Source organism: Corvus hawaiiensis, chromosome 5, assembly GCF_020740725.1.
Source record: "Corvus hawaiiensis isolate bCorHaw1 chromosome 5, bCorHaw1.pri.cur, whole genome shotgun sequence".
Classification (NCBI taxonomy): Eukaryota; Metazoa; Chordata; class Aves; order Passeriformes; family Corvidae; genus Corvus; species Corvus hawaiiensis.
In genome coordinates, this window is record NC_063217.1 from 66773992 (window position 1) to 66795918 (window position 21927).

Below are 21927 nucleotides of genomic sequence, written 5' to 3' on the forward strand. Positions count from 1 at the left end.
ATTCGCATAAATTTAAGAAACAGGTAGAGTAGGGAAAGGATGGGACTGGAATCAAAAGGCAAAGCTGAGAGGAACATAGAAAGGGAGCAGAAAGCAGAGGCAGGACTAGGTCAAGAATATCATCAGAGAAGAGATGATAAGAGAGATTTACCACAGCCAGCAAATGTCTATTTCAGATTTTGGAACTTTTGCAGGATTTCCAGACTCACACCATTCCTCTGTTATGCATAAAATAGTTTTTGATCTCTGTGGAAAAATATGCTTCTTTTTCCTGTGATATTAAGAAGTGTAGACAAAGGAGAATAAATACTGACACCATTTTATCTTACACACAGACTTGTGTGTTGATGTTAACTGTTGGGAACATTAGTGCAGGCAAGTGCTGCATTAGAAACCTGGACTTTATCCCACAAAGTTGCCACTTAATACAGGGTAAGTATAAGAACTGAAGTTAACGTAAGTATCCATTCATTCATCTTTCAGGGCACTTACTCTGAGAGGCAGAGATTTGGTCAAACTGACCGTTCACAGCTACACTGGAAGACAAGTTGAAGAGTTCTTTGAGCACACAAAATCACGTACTCCAGATAAGTCTGACCTGCCTACTTTCCTACACAAAATTTTCAATCTAAATTCTCAGCATCTCCTTTCTACACCTCTAAAATGAGGGCAACATTAACTTGCTTAGGAATTCATCAGGGCAACTGCCTGCTTGTTGTTCCCTAGTGGCAAGTGTAATTTCATCCACCTTGAAACATGCTGAGGCAGGTGAAAGAGATGCCATTCCTCCAGACAGGTGTGCATGTGTGTACACCCAGCCCCATGGCTGAGCCTCCACGGACAATGTGTCAGCCTCCCCTCAGAGTTTCTTGTTTGCAAACATAACCCCCGGGCCCCCCAGAGGGTGGGATCCATCATCCATACAAAGCTGTGGCTCCTGAGTTCTGAACCAGCATCCCCTTTTATGTCAGTGGGATGGTAACGACGACACTGTGAATATCTGCACATGCAGTAACACAGGGCATCCTGTGCATGGGCTCTGACAGGGGAAGGAAAGAGTGATCATCTAATCGAAGAAGATAACACTCATGGAAAGACCAATGAAGCTTGTATGAAAAAATGGTCGTTATGGTATTTCCTACATTTTAAGTGAGTTACTTTGCTTATTAATAATATTCTTATATTATTTTTCCCTGAATGTGTATCTCTGTATATTACATTTGTACATACAAATTATTCTACTTAATAAAAAGACTCTGTTATTAGATATAAAATGGAATCCTTTCTGCTCTAATACCAGTTCGATGACAGCAAGTGAAAAAATCTAGGGAAGGAATGAAAACTAGCAGAAGATTGAATTGCAATTGTGTTGGGTTAAAGGATCCATAGAAAAAGAAAAGAAAAAAAGCTGCCACTTTTTCATTACAGAATGAAACCACTGCCAAAACTTATGTCCAGCAAAAAGACCATAGCGTAAGATACATCAAAAATCACAGTTTTCAATAGCACACCAGTCTTTAGGATTGGTGAAATTATCTAATTGATAGATAATTTGATATCCTCGAGGTGAGATATCTTTAAAATCACAGACAAGATCACTGAATGGCAAGCTAAATCTCAATGGATGAAACAGACTGAAAATTGAATCTGATGTATGTATCTCTCCAATTACCAAGCTAAATGTTGCAACAACGGGCATAAGCAGGTATGTGACAAAATTCTGTGTGAGACTGGTAATGTTACCTCAGACATTTAGCTGAAAACAGCAAAATAAATGAAAAAACATTCTCAAGAAAATATTATATATAACAGAAAGGCTGATAGGATTTTTAGCAGAACCAATTGTATACTGAGTTGCTAAAATATGTATCAACATTAGAAGATAAATGCACAACACTTTTATACGCCTAGAGTTGAAAAATCAGAGAAAGAGCATTAAGCAAGCCTGAAGTCATCTGTTATACTCCTTTCTTTTCACATTTACATGAAATCCTTATAAATTTGGTGGCAAGAGATTGAATATGTATACTGTTTCCCTTGATAGATGAATCCATTATCCTCAGTTTAGAACCAGCTGCCAGTGGAAATATCTGCATTAGCGGAGTCTCCTATAAAAACATTTTTGAAGTGAGAAAAACTTCTTACAGCTGACCAGATGTTATCTCTAATGAACCAAAATATTTCCTAAACTTCTGTAGAAAGCAAACATTCTCATTATGGGAATTCGACTGAGTGAGTTCCATGAACCTAATGAATCAGTAGTCTTTTTATTTGTTTTTTAAACTTAAACTTAGTTTCAATACAAAAGGCTGCTTGTCATGTAAGGTGACAGCATCTATGTTAATTTGTGAAAGAAAACATTTTACTTCATAAATATATAAAAAGCAGCTGTGTAATTCAGACCAATATAAAATTCCTAAATGCTATGAAGTTTTGTCAGATTTCAGTTCTGTGTGAAAATTTTAAGTCATTTAGCAAAACTACTTTAAGGTTTAGCAGATCTCTTTCACAGTCACTATCTGCTCCTGTTCCTTCCTATCCCTCCCAAAATTTGAAATTTTCATGTATTTTGTATCCATTCTCAGTCTACAATCCAAGCACACAAGCTGCTGTTGAAATTATTTCATTTAAGAGAAATGTTCAGCCAGAAGCAACTGCAGGAGTGCAGAAACCACGGAAACAGAATAATTATTTCTTTTCAGGAAACAAATACCTAGCAGTTACTTGCTGTGCTACATTGAGGGAAAAAGTAGACATGTAAGGAGATGTCTGCTTTCTGCTTACAGGCTTAAGGCTGCCAAAGAAATATGATCAGGACCTTGGTGTTAGTTTCAGCTATGGTTTAAACTCCCTGCAGCAAAGTTCGTACATACTGGCTTTTATTTTCAGATGCGAGGAAATACTGCTAAGCATTCTAACAGAGCAGTGACAAGTGGCTGTTTTTAAAAAAGAATATTGGTCTGGTTTTTTGGGTTTTTTTCTCTTTTCAAGACATGATAACAAATCTAATCCTCACAGCACCATCGTAATACTCTTCCCTTCCTCCCTCTACCCTGACACAGAGAGTGGTGACATCAGTAATTACAAGTGCCAACACCCAGGTGGTACACAAGGCTTTTGGTATCAGACCACTTCTTCATCATGTGGACAATAATGTTAATCAGGAAGCAATCCAGGCTTCCACCAGAGAAAAATCATGACCTGCCCTATTTGCATTAGTGCTGGATAACTCCCAGATGAGTTAATATAGCTGAAGCGTAATTAAATCCTATCCCATGCATCTTGACTGTGTTGCTGTGTGTCTAGGACAATGAATGAGCACAGATCTTTTATGGATAGTCCTTTAAAAAAAAAAACTTAAAAAATTACAAAGCCTTCTTTTAGATTAGCTATCAGTCAGAGCACAAAGGCTTCAGCCATAGCTGTTGTGGTTTTTCTGTCCAAAATAACCCTCTCCATGGAGATGTACTCATAAGAGCAGGCTGTGTCAGAAGTTCCTATTAAGCTGCCACTAAAATCAAGAAACTTCAGAGAAAGAAGCTTTTATTTCTGGCATCCAGCTTGAGGAAGTTAGAGAAGAAATGCTGAAGGTTAAAGCTGATAGAAACTTCTATGAAAATGCCAAAAACTTATTAAAGGAGAGATCATCTGCTATCATCTTTACAAACTGCAAAGAAATTCAGCTTTATTTAAGAAGGGTCCTTCTAAGAGTCTTCCAGACTACTTAGTTAACAGTAAGACAAAACAAGTTTTAGGGTGTAGAAGCAAAACCAGGAAACAATTATCCAGAGAATAACAGACTCTAAAGGGACAAAGTTATTCCATAAACACAAAAATTTCTGCACTTCACCTGTGCTCACCTCAGCTGATCTGTCCAAGAAAAGTCTCATGCTTGTGCACCTCCTTCCCACTAAGATAACAGCTGAACATGGACCACAAAATAATTCCCTTCTACAAATAATCAGAGCCCATGTTGTCTGTCAATCAGAAGACACTGAAAGGAGCACAGAGAGCTTGTGAGGAAGAGACCTGCTGAGCCGACATGAAGCATGAACCCAGGTGTGCTTTCCCCTGCCTTTTTTAGCTGAGCTGATATATAACTGCTCTAAGAATTATCAAACTATGGACAGCAAATACAGCAGCATAATGTAGCTGCTAACTTGGAAGCCACCAGCACATGGGCATTCAACAGCAGGAAAAGTTGTTTTCTTACAGAGAGCACCAACAGGAGCACTAGGAAAGGAATGACAGGGCCAGGTGGGTGTGGAAGCCACAGGAAGAGCAGACCCTGGAGAAGTGGCAGGAGCTAACAGCCCCAGCTCCAGTCTGTAAAACTTGAGCATCACACACATCTCACACGCTCCTTCTCTGGACATCCAGTAGAGAGGCAGCAAAGAAATCCTGAGAGTCATTCCAGTGGGCTTCAACAGAGAACAGAGAGGGTCTCCCAAATCTGCAGGCATGGCCAGCCTGGGAAAACCCAGAATGGCGGGCAGGGTTTGGCCACACTCTACAGTATCCAGAGAGTAGATCAAGATTGGAGGAGCTGCCTGGTACAACGCGCATCTGGGCACCTGACTTTCAGCCCAGAGCATGTGAAGACATGTCCTAGTTCTTGGGAATATGTGGGCAGGGATCAATGAGTCACACCAGCTTTGTTTTTAAAAGGAATCTCAATCTCCTCCTGTAAAATCTTTCTCTAAAATTTGCTGTGCTGTTACCAATGTTGCAATATTAGGTGCCATGTTTAGATGCATAACCTCTTCCAAAGGCTGTTTTCAGATATCTTTTAGATATCTCCAAAGATGGTGATGCAACCACTTCCTTGGGAAGTCTGTTCCAATGCCTGAAACCCTTTTGGTGATGAAACTTTTCCTAATATCCAACCTAAACCTCCCGTGGTGCAACTTGAGGTCATTACCTCTTGTCCTATTGTTTAGCAACAAAGAAGCTTAAGTTGTTTGCTAGGGGAAAACATCCCCTGAGGTGAATAAAGGCAAAGAGTCATCCTTGGATCAATTCCAATGTTCCAAAAACCATACATGTTATAGGGTCATCAATGAAATTAAGTGTGTGTTAAGCTACACAGGCACACAGCACTGGTAAGTATTTTGTTTGGACAGTGCTGTAAGTGAAAGCACATTGGGGAAGACCAACCTCTCATCAGAGGTGTGACCTTCAGAATGAAACTACCTTCCAGTATAGGCTGAATATGATGCCATTTGAAATTGGCTTTGGAAAAAGATTTGGTTTGCATTAAGAAACAAAAAAATTCTCTTGTATCATTGTATTTTACTCTTTTCCAACCTGACATTAAAGGGTTTCTAAATGACTTGATTTCTAAAGCAAAGGTATACAAAGTTAAAACTATAAAGCTTTGGTATTTCTGTTTCAGGTCTTCAGGGACCTTCTGCAGTTACTGTTTTCCAAGAAGTATAGCTGACCAGTCTGAGTTTTTACTCCATAGAAGGAAAAGAAAAAAGTCTTTTGATAAAACAAGTTATGAGTCTTTTAATTCTCTGTAAATCTTAGTCCTAGTTCCTCATAACCTTGCTCTTTCCTATTAGCGCTTGTGCGCACATACATATTTCTAAATTATTTTGTTATATTTATTTCTATTTGACATTTCACTGTGGAAAGGGTTAAAGAAAGTACTTTAAAATGTTCTGAAAATTCATTGTTGTCATCTAGAAAGCAGTAATACAATCTCTATTTAATAGAGTGCACGTTCTTAACAGCAGCAGTTTTGGTACCAAAAGCTTCTCTGAAGTATCTATAATGTCATGGCAACCTAGTATTTATACTGCATATAAATTCAATTATTCAATAGTTTTGAGTGTACTATCTGCCAAACCCTATTTTATTAAGCAAACAAAAAAATTCTTTGTCCATACATTTACATTTCCAAAATAGTTCTGAATTCTATAATACTGTTTCTAATTAATAGAACAATATTATTTTTAACCCATGAACTAACTTTATAAATTTGCTTTTGGTGAGCAATCTAAATATCTGAGCTTTAGAAACAAACTCAACCATGTTATTGGGGGGAGGGTAAAGTACAGAACTGAATATCTGTGTTGTGGTTAGTCAATTTTCCAATTACATCGGATTTGCAAAGCAAATGTACTTCCAGCAATCCATGTATTTTTAGAGTTATGTAGACCTACAGTGTACAAACACAGACTTGGATTACTTGAAAAAAAAATAGAATGTAGATGGCAACACTGCCTGTAATATCAGTGAATCAAGCAGAGAACTGTTTTTGTATTTTCATATTACGATAACATCAAAGCATTCAGTTAGAAAATTATATTTATGGATTAAATCCAATCTTCTGAATAAAGTCCCTGCACTGTTTCTCTCTATTCTTTCAGTATGTAATCTGTATTCTCTAAACATATCACTTTACCAGTCCTTACCCTTTTGGCCTCAGAGCAAGCCTCTGCACTTTCCTACGATTACGTCTCCTGTCTTGCATGAACATTCTCACAAACTTCTCTGGAAGCTGAATCTTACTATTTTTCCTCATTCTACCAAAAAAAAGTACTTACACAAATTACTATGGTGTTTGAATCCACAAATTTGTGTTAAACTTCTAAGTTGAAAATCAGGCAATACCATATAGGCTTTCCAAGATGCATAAGTAGATGTGAATCTATAAATGCAATGAGAAACTCATGCTAGAGAAGGCTTTTTCCAAGGATTTTATTATCAAGTAGCACTCACTTTGATAATATTTCTAGACCAAAATCAAACTGGAAATTGAAAGAATTTAAGGAAGGAAATATGAAATTCTTCAAAATAATTGAGAATACTGCTTAAGGTATGCTGCTGCCTAAGCCACAATGTCACTGTTAAAAACATTTTTGAAACAGCTGTTAGGATTAATAAATCATGCTTTCTTCTCCATTCTCTTTCAATACATTTCTTTTAAGATAGTTTAATATAAATTGATTTCTTGGTGCAAAAACCATCAGTAACATCGTCACCATTATTTTTCCAAAGTGGCAGTGCATGACACATGCAAGTTAAAAATAACACTGAGTTATTAAAGAATATGCGATTTTAAGTAGAGTCACAACGTATATTCAAAACAAACAAGGAGCTTCTTTCTCAGGTGTAGGAATTCCATGTCATTAAAATGTTACTGAAGTGTGTTTAACAGCAGAAAGCAGGTATGAGGAGCCAATTCAATTTTGATTTGCCTCAACACTGTTTGTCAGAGGCATGTGGGGGAGGGTGCACATGTGCCACATCCAGGAGGCAACTAGAAGAAGATGGGAGAAAGCCTTGTCTCTGGGGAGACTTCGCCTGGCAACCATTTCCCACCTCACATGGAATAGGCAGTCAGCAGGAGACCACCAAGGACGCTGTAGCCTCCAGAGGGGCTTCTCCAATCAGATGGCAAAAGGTCTGCAATGGACTGCAGTGGGACATTGGACTGGGCCATCGGTCTCCTGTCACCAGGTGGAACTTGGGAGGAGCCAGGGGGTATAAAAGTAACTGCGTCAAAAGCTCTGGGACTTTTTGGGACTTTGGAGAACGTGGTTTTTGTTTTGGGGGGTTTTTCAAAACTTGTTTTGAGTGTGGGCTTTTGGATTGGGGCTTTTTGAGACTGTGATTTTGCTTTTGAGGCTTGGTGATTCGAGGGGCTTTTTGAGACTTGCTTTTGAGTCGGGGCTTTTGAGTCCTGTGCTTTTTGCCCTGGCCCTCGCCTGCCTTTTGGCTCTCCTGCCCTCGATGGCTCTTGCTCACCCTCGCGTCCGTCCTGCCTCCCTGTGTCCAAGCCCGCCCTGCCTGCTTCTGCGTCCCTACCTGAGCGCCCCGCGTCCAGCCCGCCTCTGAGCCAGCCCACCGCCGCGATCCTCGCCACGACCCAGTCCCGGCCACCGCGTGTCCGCTCGCCCGTCGGCGCGGGAGCCGTGCCCAGGCAGTGCGCACACTCCGCAACCTCCGCTGGTAATGCCCCTTCTTTGTCTACGCTCCCCTCCCCCGCTCCATTCCTTTCCCATTTTCCTTCCTCTGGCTCTAGCCCTCTGTAGAAGGGTAACTCCTTTTTAATTTTATTTTCCTTATCAGTAAACGGTTCACAGATAAAAGGTTTGTCTCGTTTGGCTTAATTTCGTTCCTGACCATCTGTTTTTTAACAGAACTTCTCTGAGTTTCCCTCAGTGGAACGCGACATCAGGATAGTACATTTTTATTGAAAAGCAGCTTTTATGAAGAACGTTATCTGTCTTCTTTTGGATTTAGACATCAGATAATGAACAGAAGCATCCTGCTTCCGCTTTGTGTGGAAAATGTTACCGATGCAACACTCATCTGGACAGTATGATTCACTCACTCTGAGTCAGTATTACAATTTTGCCATTTGGAGAAACATGAGACCTCAGTGTGTGGTGATTAACTCTCATACAGATATTGCTGCTGTTACATATTTCAATATTTATTTATTCTAAAATATTTTCTTCGAGAAGTTTGCACTCTTCACCTCCTTCCACACAATTATCTTTTGTTTTACAAACCGTCGTTATATACAAACTGTGTTGGGAATAACAAGTACTAAGTCACATTAAAATTATTCTCCGCTTTTAATACATTTTCAAACATTAAAATATATTTACAGGTGTGAATTTTGAAAAAAAGAAAAACATTTCAGTGGCTGGTTCTATTAGTTGAAACATCTTGGACAATTAAAGTAATTCCTAAAATTCAGTGTTTTCTAAGAAATCAGCAGGTTTGAAAAACTTCAAGGAGAACAGTATCTCCCCTTTGCAGACCATATTACCTCCTATCATTACAATTTCTTTTAATATGATTTACTAAAGTGTTATTAAAATGCCATATCTTCATGAAGTATTACCAACTTCCTTTTGTAAAGTGTGTTCTGATTTGTAGATCATAATTTTAAGGTTTGCTTAGCCAAAAGGTTAGCATCCTTCAAGGAATATCCAGACATGCTTCAAGGTTGTTAAACATGGAAAGTGGTGGATGGGATTTATTTTGAATGTGGCCCAAAATCTTAATATTTTTTCTTTCAACTGCTACATAGAGAGGAATGTTTTATTTTTTCTACTATATGAGCATATTGGACATAAAAAGGGCTTTCAAATTTTTAAATGAGATCATTCATAGTTGATACTTGCATGTAAAAGCAACTCAAAGTTTATGAAAATAATATTACATAGCTACATACTTTGATCATTTAATACCATCCTCAGTTACTAAGATAATAATTTAAATAAAGAATACACTTGCATTCATTTGTCTAATATGCAGGAAATTTAAGCATATTCTACAGAAGTAAGCACTGCTACTACAGGTTGTGTGCTTCCTCTATTCAGCTTAAATCCTGGAAGCTCATGTAAGGAAGAAAAAATAATTACAAACAATGGTTTAGTGAAATATCTGAACAAAAGACTGTACATAATACCACCTAAAACTCCAAGTTATGAAGGTGTTCATAAAACACCAGATGTTCTCCTGATATGTGTGCGGTAGCAGATAAGGTACTGGTAAGCTAAAAAGGCTCAAAGAATTAACTTAGGTACTCAGAATCAAGAGATCTAGTGTGTTAATACTCATCTTAATGCTTGAGAAAGCAACAATAAGAGATCACAGTAGCAAATCAAATTATAAAACTTTAGCAGTGAGAAGTTTCCTAAATCATGGTAAAAAAATAGATTCTCATAATACTAACAAAATAACAAAAATAATTGTCCAAACAAACAGTATCTGAATGGAATTATATTTTACTGTGACTTTAGCTATTGCTATTCTAATCTCTCTCTTTAAACAATGGTTTTCTGCCAGTAATTTTTCTTCAGAATCCTGAGGAATCACTTAATCCCATGCAGTTTGCAGACATGCAGAAAATATACAAAGTTATGCCTGATTATTAAAGACCACTGTGAAAGAGTTTGAATGCAGGTTATTTTAACCTTTAGAAACAGAATTAAGTAACCCTAGCACCTTACAATGTTTAGTTCTCTTAATTAAATCAGGCATGTCTGCATCACTTATCAGTTTCAGTCCAGAGGATGCAAAACTCAAGAAAACCTGTAAAATGTATACACAGCTGAACACAATATTCCTGGGTTTTCATCCTGGGAAATGCTGCAGTAAAGTCATGTATCTGGTCAATAAAGGTCAACACATCCTGAGAGCCTCTAAAAAGCAATCTAGACACTCTAAATAAACATCTGAGATAAAATGGGAGCCATCAAGATACAATTAGGAAACAGCAGGTTCAGGAACACCAGCAGAATGCAGACCATTTGAAAACCAGCTCCATTTTCTCTTTTGGGTACATTTGATTTCTATTTAAAGCTCTGATAACACAGATACAATGACCATGTACCTAAATTAATATGACTGCATTTTTTCCAAGTTATCTGATGCAGGCCGATAGGGCAATTTTTTTTTTTTTCTATAAGAAGTAACTACTCATATGTATAACATTTAACAATAGCTTTCATGTGGCAAACTCCAAGAATGTTATATTTTACAAAATATAGGATAAATTTGGAGGGCTCTTTTCTGTAGAGCTTCAGCTTATAGTGCCAAATTAAAGCACGTTTCTTAAGATAGATCCTTCTTAAACTGTTACATGTATTCCTCTGCATAGGGAAAGTTTCAGTGGAAAGTACCTAAAAGATGAAAGCTAGGGCAAGTTACAAGACTGGACATAGAGAAGAAAATGTTTCAAGTAGTTTGGATTTACTCGATTTACTTATTTCTGGGTCTAAAGCAGAGGAACTATAGACTTACGCAGGGGAATTAGGTATGAAAACAAACACACATTATACACAAGCTTTTGAAACAAATACTATTTTCTATTTATTAATCCAGAGCAAATCTAAGCAGCATAAAAAAATCCACCATTGGCGTACTGCTACACAGCAGGAAATGCACCTTACTTAGCAACCGCAGTCTCAAGCCCACATATTATCCAAAAAGGTACCTCAGTTATGTCCCCTAGAACTATATGTCAGAAAGAAAGTCTGCACAGTACAAAATAGTCATTGAAACAGAGAACAAAAGGCATGATCTTCGCTCTGCCAAAAATACAGGGGTTTTTTCCTCCTCTGTACGTTCAGAGTTTCATTTTGGGTTTAACATTGGGTTTCATTTTGGTTAACATTCTTTTTTTTTCTTCTTCTTCTTATTTTTTAAAACAGGCCCAAAGTTCATTACTATCTTTTGTTTTAAAATAAAAATCTGTCATTGTCATTCAAGTGCAAATAAAGCAAAGCACATCAGTTTGCTTGATGTCATCTTTCCCCCTTACAAGCTGAATTACATAGCACTGACAAAACAGTGTCATCAGTGCAAGCCTTCAGACAGTAGATGTTGGGTAGAGGACCAGTAAGAAGTCACAAGTGGTGGTCAGAATTACTAGCTAGTTCTTCTAATCCATGCAAAGCAAACACAACAGCCAGTGTCCTGTAACAAATGAAGTCAACTTCTGAAGCTTAAACAAAAGGAAACAAAAGAAGGACAAAAAAAATATTTTACAATCTCACAAGGGGCACAATACACACACAAATGTTGTCCTGTGTATATAGGGAAAGCTCATCCATGGAAACAAGCTACCCAAAAGCAGGCATCTGGTGTTTACCAGAAGAGTTTGCACAATGGGATGCATCTCACATTTCTTCAGGTGAAAGTTACATGTAAAGTCTCACCAGAGAGGTCAGTCCTCTGATTTTAGGATATTTTAGGATGACTGAGTATCCTGGTGTCTAAGACAGGAAGACAGGAAGGATAGAACTGCTTGGACAACTATCTGACTTTTGCATGGCTAAGGTTACATGAGAGCAGCCCTACTTTGGGTGCATTCAGATATAAAACAAGCTACAGGAAGAAAGTATTACATTGGGATATGCCAGGTGTAGTGAGGCATTTTCAAAACAAATCAGCTAGGATACACACTTAATTCAGCCTCTTTATAGGTGATACAAACATTGTTTACAAGGGTGAGAGAGGGAAAAGAAGTGACACTGCTGCAAAGAGCAAAAGCAGAGTTCCTATCCTCCAGTGGTTAAGTAGATTTGCCAAGACAACAGGCTTTGTTACTGTCTTAGCTCTGTAACTCACAGCAGATTAGAAAAGACAGCACACTATGGAGCACGGAGGGAACGGGATGAAGGGTGAGCACACCATGATTGTGCTCTGCTACCAACTGTTATTAATCCACTGGATAAGCATCAGCACACACAAGTCCCTTCTACTTTTGGACCTCGTCCATCAAGAGCTGTGATAATTGGACATAGGTTAGAAACAGCTTTGAGCCAAGTAAACAACTTAAAAATGTATGTATATATTTAAAACAAGAGTTTAATTATGAAAATATCTGAGAGAACATCTATTTATTAAAGAACAAGTGAGAAATATCCCTAAATTCTATGTTACTATATATTGCTACATTCATTAATTGACTTGTTAATTAATTAGTTGCTGTAGCTTGGATTTAAGACAACTATCAATAACAAAGCCCTCACACTTTTCTACTGATCTCACCAAAGCACCAGTCCCTTCATTAAAATATTGATTGTATTCCAGCAGTTCTAATCTAAGGCTTTATTGAAGAGGTTATGAAGATATTGTCAGCATTCAGACATGGACACATATTTCCCAAATTCAAGTGAACTAAAAAGAATACAAATATTAGTATAATACCATGCTCTGTAGTCTGCTGAAATTCAGTACTTACATTTTTATTTAGACAAATGATGCATAAGTGACAGGAATGTTAATTGACACAGACATTTCTCATTTCTAAAGTAGCTCATTTGGTGGAGCCACTATCAAATAAAATTCTGTAATGGTTAAATTATAGGGCATTTCAAGGCAGCAAATTGATCAAAGTGGTTATTTTTTTCTTGCTCTGAACACAAACAGCAGATAATTTTAGTGTGGCAGTGTGCTTGCAGGCTTTGTACTTGAAATACAATACAATGAAGATCTGTATGCTGAACTAAAATGAGGGTCCCTTTTTCTTTCTGAGTACAGTTTAAACCAGGAAGAGTAATAAATATGTGAAGATATATAAATAATGTGATCCTATCAGAACTCCTGCTCTTACTCTTTCTGTATCCAGATTGCTGACGTGCAATAGCAGAAGCTGTACCCAGCTGAAATGCTTTCTAAAGCTCTGGCTGAAAGGCAGTATTCACAGTAGGAGGTATATGTTCTCTTCCAAAAAATTCTTTTCCTCTTCTAATTTTTGACTGAAGGTTCATCTCTATTTCCATTTGTCAGGATTTCCATCCAAACTAAGGTCACCAAAGCCACAGGATTGCAAGGCAGACTTTCATCACATCTAAGCAATGTTACAGATTTGATTGTATGTATTTCTCAAATAAAATCATACAACTTTCAGTATTTACAAAGGTAAAAATTGAATGCACCAAGATACTACTTCCTAATAGAACAAAAGAGATTTCAAACTAGCAAAAACTGATAATAGGCAAGAGAATATTCACATTTACCTCAGACATCTCTATTAGTCATAGTGGAAATCTGAAATAGTGGAAACCTTGCAAACAACAAACACAAAACCATTATAGATTTAAAATAACAAATTATGCCTTCTAAATACTTAGTTTCCTGATAGCATTTCTTACTTTGTGTCCCAGGCATACATACACATCTGAAATTTGGCCTATAAACATGTGCTTAAGCACACAAATTAGATTCTTGACCCCTACCACAAACTGCTGTTAGACAATAGCTCAGGTCAGACAAAAACAAACAAACAAACCCTGTACTGGAAACATAGAAAAGCCTCTCCTGGGTTTCCTGGGCCAAGGTAAAAGAAAGTGAAACACATACATAGAGCCAATCTTCTTTCACCGGCAAACCCAATACATTTCCCTTCTCCATTCAAATCTGCCTCTGAACTTTGCTGCATTTCACAGAGCTGCCATGTCTTGGGTATTGCCCTTCTCAAGAAAAAACAAGAAATGGAAAAGTGCTGCCTGACAGTACAGAGGAGGGCAAAGAATTGAGAAACCAGGGAACAGCTGCAAAATAATCAGGAAGAAAATGGGCATCAAAAATGAAGAGAATGTCCTTTAAATAAAGGAGGTCCATTTCAGACTAAAACTATTCTAAACCGTTCTCTACACTTTTAGTTGTATAAGTTTGCTTTCAGAAGTTTTATGACCAGAGTGTTGATCAGATTACTGTGAGTCAATAAAAAATGGCACGTTGGATGTTGATCCCATCTTTTCCTTAACCCTCTACCATCTCTCATTCCCTGCTTCAGTGAATACCAACTAATTTCCCCTGGGGAAAGGGAAGTGTTTAGCTGAAATAGCTTTACGTTTTTATTTATTTTAACAAAAATCTCAATACTGTTTATTTAAACTCTACAGGTTCTGTGAAACCCCAAATTATATTCCCTCTAGTCTAAAATGGTTTGACTTAAAATGCATTTTTCTGGTAGCTCCCCAGCTAGCAAGCTCTCTGGTTTTTTTTATGTTTCCAGATACAGGGACCCAAAAGGGCTTTTATTTAACAACAGCTCAATAATTACCTTTTCTAAATTCCCATCTCTCCACTATTGTTTCTGGCATATTAGTTTTCAAGGTCTCAAAGTTCACAGCAGGTTTTTTTGCAAGAACAGTGATAAAGTGCTTGCATTATGAATAGTAATTTTATTCTCTACTACTGTAGCTGAATACAGTGACATACAAGCTACCTGGTTTCAATATTCCATTGCAAATTCCTTAGGGTTCTGTGTCAGCAGCAACATATTTAGCAACCTTGAAGAAAACTTTTCTTTATGTTGATGGTTTTATTTATTTAAAAACGATCCTCATCTGGGTAGCCACATAATGTGCATGGACTCACCTGCAAGATCCAATGGTATGGAAAATGTTCTAAAATTCTCAACAGCTGTTAAATCAGATTAAAAAATGAGCATAGTTTCAAATGCTCATTTGGTATTGTATTTTAATGAGACAAGCACATCACATCCTCATTCTGCTTTGAATGTCTTTTGATCTGGGATGTGGGGATCTGAACAATCTTTCAAACATTAACAATGTAGCAAGCATTTGCTTAGTTGGTGTCAATTAATTAATTAATTAAATCTTGCTATGCCAAGCTACTGCTATTTGCAATTTGAAATTTGAACCAGGTGGTTTTTTTCTTTATATAGGTAACAACTTTTGGCTAGTCATACATTTAATTCCAGGTTTAGGTGATTATATGGAAATACAGCATGTTGCCAAAATCCTAATTTAAAAGAAATGTTTTCATTGACATAAATTGTTTATGAAAAAGGAGCAGTAACTATTGAGAAGCTATTTTGTTTCACTTAGCAAAATAAAGTAGCAATTTTATGCTTGAGCCAAACCTCACAAATGAGGTACTATTTAATTTACTTAAACATAAGAATATGCTATTCTATTCCTTTCCCCCCCGTATACAGTATATAATGGAAATAATACACCATACTCCACAAACTATACTGTTAAAATTATCCATCTTCAGATTCAGGTGATTCTCATTATACAGATTGAAATGTTGTGATTCAAATACAACTTCACAACAGCTTTCCCCCTCTATACTGTTTAAAATACATGTATTTGTAGTTTGAACTACAAAACATTGGGGAGTTTATATTAACTTCCAAACAATACAAAATGAGTAATTCTTACACCCAATGAAAATTTTAAACTCAGTCAGACCTTCTTAAAATAACAACTTCTGTAAATATGCATAAGTGACTAATAAGAAATCTCTCTTTACATGTGTTATACACACACTTTTATTACTGAATTTCAGGCTTTATAATTTCGAGATGTTTTCATAGATTCCCGGACATATTTAAGACAGTAAATAATCACTGGGTTTAAGTTAGACAGCAAAAAATTCAGTAGAAATCTATTTGTTATATTTCTATTGTTGATGCTGTAAATAAATGGCACAGATTCAGAAAAAAGTAGTTTCCAAACACTGAATTATTTCTTCTAACCATAGTTAAGTTAGTCTCAAGTTCTAATATTACAAAATTAGTTACAGGAAATAATTTTATATTGAAATCAGCTACCTGAATTTTGACTTGTTGCAACTCCTTAGGAATGCTTATTTTTTAATGTAGTGTAATTTCTAGCAGCTCTGTATTTATATCACAGTTCAGTAACTTTAATGCAATGTAATGCAGTGTAACTGGATGGACAAGGCAGCAGGTAGGAAGGGCTTCAGCTCTGTGAAAGCCTTCATGACTCCTGCACTCATGCAGCCAAGTATAAAACCTGCAGCTAATTTAAATGGATAGAATTGCACAATATCTCAATGAACATATTTTCTGATCAGAAAGTGACAGGCTCTGAATATATTAGCAACAGTAGCAGTGAGGATATTCCATTGCTCTTCCGTATGCTTGATGGGCTATGCCAGTTAGCATGCCTGATTTCACATTCTGAAGCTCCTCTAACTTCCCAAATTAGGTAGGGTGGAAAAAGCATTAACTGAGTCAGGTTATTCTGTTCACCCACCTGTTATGAAAAATAAAAGTAAATACTGAGAAGGCTGGGCAGAAAAAATTCACTAACCAAGATTTACCCTCTATCAGAAATAAACGAGAATGAGTTCTCTCAGCTGTGTTATCTATGTTTAGAAGTTCTTCCATAACCACAATTTTTAGCTCTCTCTAGCCCACTAAAAATAATCTAAAACTACATTTTCAAGGTTAAAATAGTCTTTACCCCTCAAGAGCTGCAATCCAAATTTAGCAGGGTCATATACGTACCCTGAATCACTACACAAGTTCTAATTTTGAATACTGAGAATATTATAAAAAGGTTTGAATATAGAAACTACATATGCAAAACATGAACTAAGGCTTTATTGAAACTTTGGGAACAATTTGTTTAACAAACCACTGATAAATTCAGATGATCACATTTCATTCCAGGCCTACTTCCATATTTGATTTCTTGTGTGGGGTATTCCAAATTTGAACAGATACTGATGAAACCCACAGATGTTGGATGTGCAATAAGCTATACTTTTTTATAAATTCAGACTTTACAAGAGCCAGAAAAACTTTACATTGAGATGCATGTTCACTCCTTAATGAATGAGCTTGGAAATTCGATAGTGTCTACACATAATTGTAAAATTGCATATCATTGAAGCAAAATGAACATCACATTAAATTAAGTTTCTGCAATTTTTTAATCCAGATATATTTCTTATACTGCATGTTCACAACACTAGCTTAACCTATAATTACTAATTTAACACATAATAATTTTGGTGTAATTTGCCCTTCTGAAAATGTCTTAAAATGCAAATGTACTTGCAAGAACAACATATATTTCCTGTCACACTTTATATTAATCACCACTAATAGTAATAAAAACATCATATTAATCACTAGAAATAAGTTAAATCTACAAGACTGTTTCAAGGGAAAGGACAGGGAAGGGATAGATAGGAAGATTTGGGGTCTTTGACGATAAGAAAGGATAATTAGAGATTATTAACATACTCCGATTTTCCTCCCCTCCAGTGAAATTCTTGGAGAAATAGGTCAACTGAGATTGATTTTGCAGTGCCTTTGAGCTGTTTGCACACCACATGCCCATCTTTTCTAAGGGCATAAGTACAATCTAAGTGGTAAAAAAGTATTTACAGAGGGCAGAGTAAAGTAGATTTTTCAGAGATACACAGCTAAGCAAAGTAATCTATCAGTGCAACTGCAGTACATCGGCAGAACTGGGTCAAAGAAGGTTGATGTTCCATCATGAATTGGGTGGAATATCCAATCCCTTAGCGAATATCTCTGCATATAGATAAATCCATTTCTACACTACTTCATCCTTGGAAACCTTCTTCAAGACTTTCAGAAAATGTGTTTCTACATTACTACGAGTCAGAGAAACTATCTGAAAAAATGAGATGCAAGGACTAAAGGAGAAGTTCAGGTAGACAATTTTCTCCAGAACAATCAGGCTATTTGGGTCAGAATGCATAGATACAGGGTGAAAAACAAGGACCTAAGAGACAATTTATTTTCAGGAAATTACCTGTGGGATATAATGGATTACATGTGAGACATGCTGCAGTGAAAAAGGCAAAAAGTTTTCTTTAGCTACAGTTAGAGTCTTTAGAACATATGAACTTATTTCTTTATGCTTTTTCAGCTCAATACTGCATTCAGGTTTGGATATTGCATTTAAAGACTGATACAAACAACTTGGAGACAGTACAAGAAAAGCACTGGAAATAACCACAGGTCTAGAAAATAAGATGTCTTTTCTAGATTGCATAAACTGGAGTTATTCATAACAAGATGAAAGTCCAACAGGGAAGATACTGATACTCAAAAATATAAAAAGGCTACAAAGAAGAAGAATATATTATGTTTTCAGTGACTATGGTGAGTGGTTCAAAAAACTATGAGGTTAAGATTCAAATTAGATGATAAACAGGGGAAAAAAAAAGCCCAACAAATTCTAACTTTAAAAACAGATTTCAGTTTTCTAAGAGTAGAAGAGATTTAACTGGAAAAGTTACCAAGGACTTCAAGGGCATGATGGATTGCCATCTATACAATATTGCATCCATGTTACTAATGGTGCTTTGGGATCAGGATCAACACTACCTGGCCTCTTGCAGTCAACATACAGTTCCACTTCCTTATGTCTCAAGAGTTTAATAAAAACAAGGTAATACCCCATTGGAGATAAATTCTACTCAGCTCCCCCTAAAAATTACCTATTCCTAAGTAAGATAAACTATATGCAACTGGTTTTATTTTCTCTGGAACTGCCTCAAGGAGAGCAAATAAAACATATTCCTGATTTTTAAACAAAGAGGATAAAATAACTTCTTTATGTGAGCTTCAACATGTTGATATTTTTGAACAGAACATAATGTATATTTACAATTTATAACAAGAAGACAGCTCTGCTTGAAATTATGACTAAAATACTTGCCACAGTAATTTGCCACACTAAAATTGTCTAGTGATACAGAAGGAAGGAAAAAGCAAACAAGCAGAAAATAAAAGAAATGTTTTGAAAACCTTCAGATGCGGTAGAAAGAAGGATAGGAGAATTACAGAGAGGGTTTTGGAAACTATCTTCTGGGAGTTGCACTCCAATTACAACTTTCTTTCACACAGTTCTATACCGGCAATGCCACACCAAAGACAATGAACCTTTTGCCTGATTAAGGACACAAGAATATTAAAGTAGTAATAATTAAAATCAGAGCCCTAATGCTTATACGCTTCATCTTATTTGGACTAATCAAAGTGCCAGAATTAGACACTTGCTCCTGCAGTATCAATGATTAGGTGCATATATAAATTTTCAATGTAAGCTCTGGTATAAATGTAAACTTTTGACAATGTAACAAAAATGAGATTAATAAATAGGCTTGGATGATCCATATAATGCTTCAGCTTAAAAAGATATATACTTCAAGGCTACTTTAAATATTAATGATTGATTTGTTCATTACAGCATTATATGGCTGGCTGTAAATATTAACAGACTGTTAATAAAAATTACATATCCAAATCTTTTTGGCTTGCATTTTCAAACACTGTTGTGTGTAAACATCCCCATTCTAATATAACCTATTGACAGGTTTTTTTGCCGTTGCTGAAAATCTAAGTATCAGTATGTATTGGTTCGGCACAGCCTGGTTTTGCGTAGCAGGGGGGCCACAAAGACAGTTCCTGTGAGGAAGCTGCTGGAAGCTTCCTACCATGTCCGGCAGAGCCAATGGCTAAGGCTCTGAAGATGGACATGCTGCTGGCCAAAACCGGGCCAATGAGAGAGGCTGGCGATGCCTCTGTGATGACATATTTAAGAAGAAAATCAAAACAAAGTCACAAGAGTTCCGGATTCTAGTCAGAGGAGGAGGTGAGAACATGTGAGGGAAACAACATGGAGACACCAAGGTCAATGAAGAAGGAGGGGGAGGAGGTGCTCCAGACACTGGAGCTGAGATTTCCCTGCAGGCCATGGTGCAGCCCATGGTGCAGCAGCTGTGCCCCTGCCGCCCATGGGGATCCACGGGGGATGCAGAGATCCACCTGCAGCCCATGGGGGAGGTGCCCACGCCGGAACGGGTGGATGCCTGGAGGAGCCTGTGATCCAGTGGGAGAGCCGGTAGAGAGAGGGCCCCTGCTTCCAGGCTGGAGCAGCCTGTCCTTGGAGCACTGCACCCTGTGGAAAGAGAGAGCCACGGCGCAGCAGTTTTGGGAGGACTGTGTGCCCGTGGGAGGGGCTCAGGCTGCAGCAGGGGCGGTGTGGCTGCTGCTCCTGAGAGGGGACCCATGCTGGGGAAGTTCACGGAGTACTGTGTCCCGTGGGAGGGACCCCACGGCCTCACAGGGGAAGACTCCTCTTCCGGAGCAGCGGAAGGAAATGAACTGACCAAACCCCCATGCCCTGTCTCCCTGCGCTGTCGGTGGGAAGGAGGGAGGGGCTGGGGGGGGAAGGTGTTCTAACGGCTTATTTTACTTCTCATTATCCTCCTCTGATTCTGTTAGCAATAAATTCACTTTGCAACTTAAGTTGAGCCTGTTTCACCCTTGAGGTGTTTCTCCTGGTCTTTATCTCACTCATGAAGCCTTTGTTGACTTTTTTTCCTTTTCCCTCCTCTGCCCAGCTGTGGCAGGGGAGGGTGAGCGAGTGGCTCTCGTGGGCGCGGCGCTGGGCCGGTGTCAAACCACGACACAATAACTAACATTTTTTTCCAACATCAATGGTGGACTGCTTAAGAATCCCGTGCATTATTCATGCATTCCATTTTCTTCTAAATTATATTTTGGTTAGAATGTTATTCGGAGCTCATTTTTAGTTTCATTAATAAAAAGGCACATATGATATGAAGTAACTTGCAGCATTTCTGCTAGAACATCTTGTTCATGTGCTTTAATCTTTTGTGCTTAATAGCCTCATCAGACTGAAGTACTCGAATCACTGTTCTAAATATTGTGTTCTCAGCAGTAGCTGTCAAACCTGGATTTAGTTGCACTAGAGTTAGGCAGAGTTTTGCACTGGTACCTGCAATTTACCTTCCCATAATTTTTGGTGCCAAAAATATACTCTCAGATTTTAGATAAAAGTCAGATTGATGTTTCTTGATGAAACCAAAAAGCTCAAGCACTACTTTTCCCAGTAGCTGTCTTTAAAATCAGCACAAAATCAGAGAGGGGATAAAACCTGCAGAGCTGATAATTTTACAGTGTTACATAAAGCATTTTGGCTTTCAACATTAAAATCAAACTTGAAGAAAAAAATTTGAACAGAGGCAGATAGGTTATCTCAGGAACTTCAGCTGGGAATATTTGAATGCCTTCTTGTTTGAAGGAAATACTATGAGTGATCACCTTGGGACACTGGCTGTGCTTACCCATAGTTAGGACATTTGAGACCCAGTCTGTGGATCAAAGACTCTTGGCAAGAGATGTACATTTTAAGAGTCCTAAGCCTACCTTCCAGTAGGGAAGAGAAGAGAGAAAAGGGGAACTATTGCTTTAGACATATTTGGTTTATAATCATCTTTGCTTCCCCATACCTGAGCTCTAAATTGAGGAAACTTGCGAGAGCAGTGGAAATCCTACCTGCTACTGAGAGAGCCTGAGTTTTTCCTTGAATTCTCCCATATCATAAATGAAAAATAAGTCACAAAGATAAACTACCACCTACTCCAAACCATAGAAACAGATTTAATTTTTTTACTGCAGTTATGCACTTCTCATTTCACTTTGAAAACAATCTTTGTTTTTCAAACTCTGTTTCTACTTTAAACACTATAATGATGATGGCTCTTGTCAAAGAATGTGTATAACTTGGAATATGCTCTACATGGTCTAAGTTCAGAGCACCTTATTGTCTTTAAAAGGCATCAGAAAATGCCTATAAATTCACTTCACTTCTATTC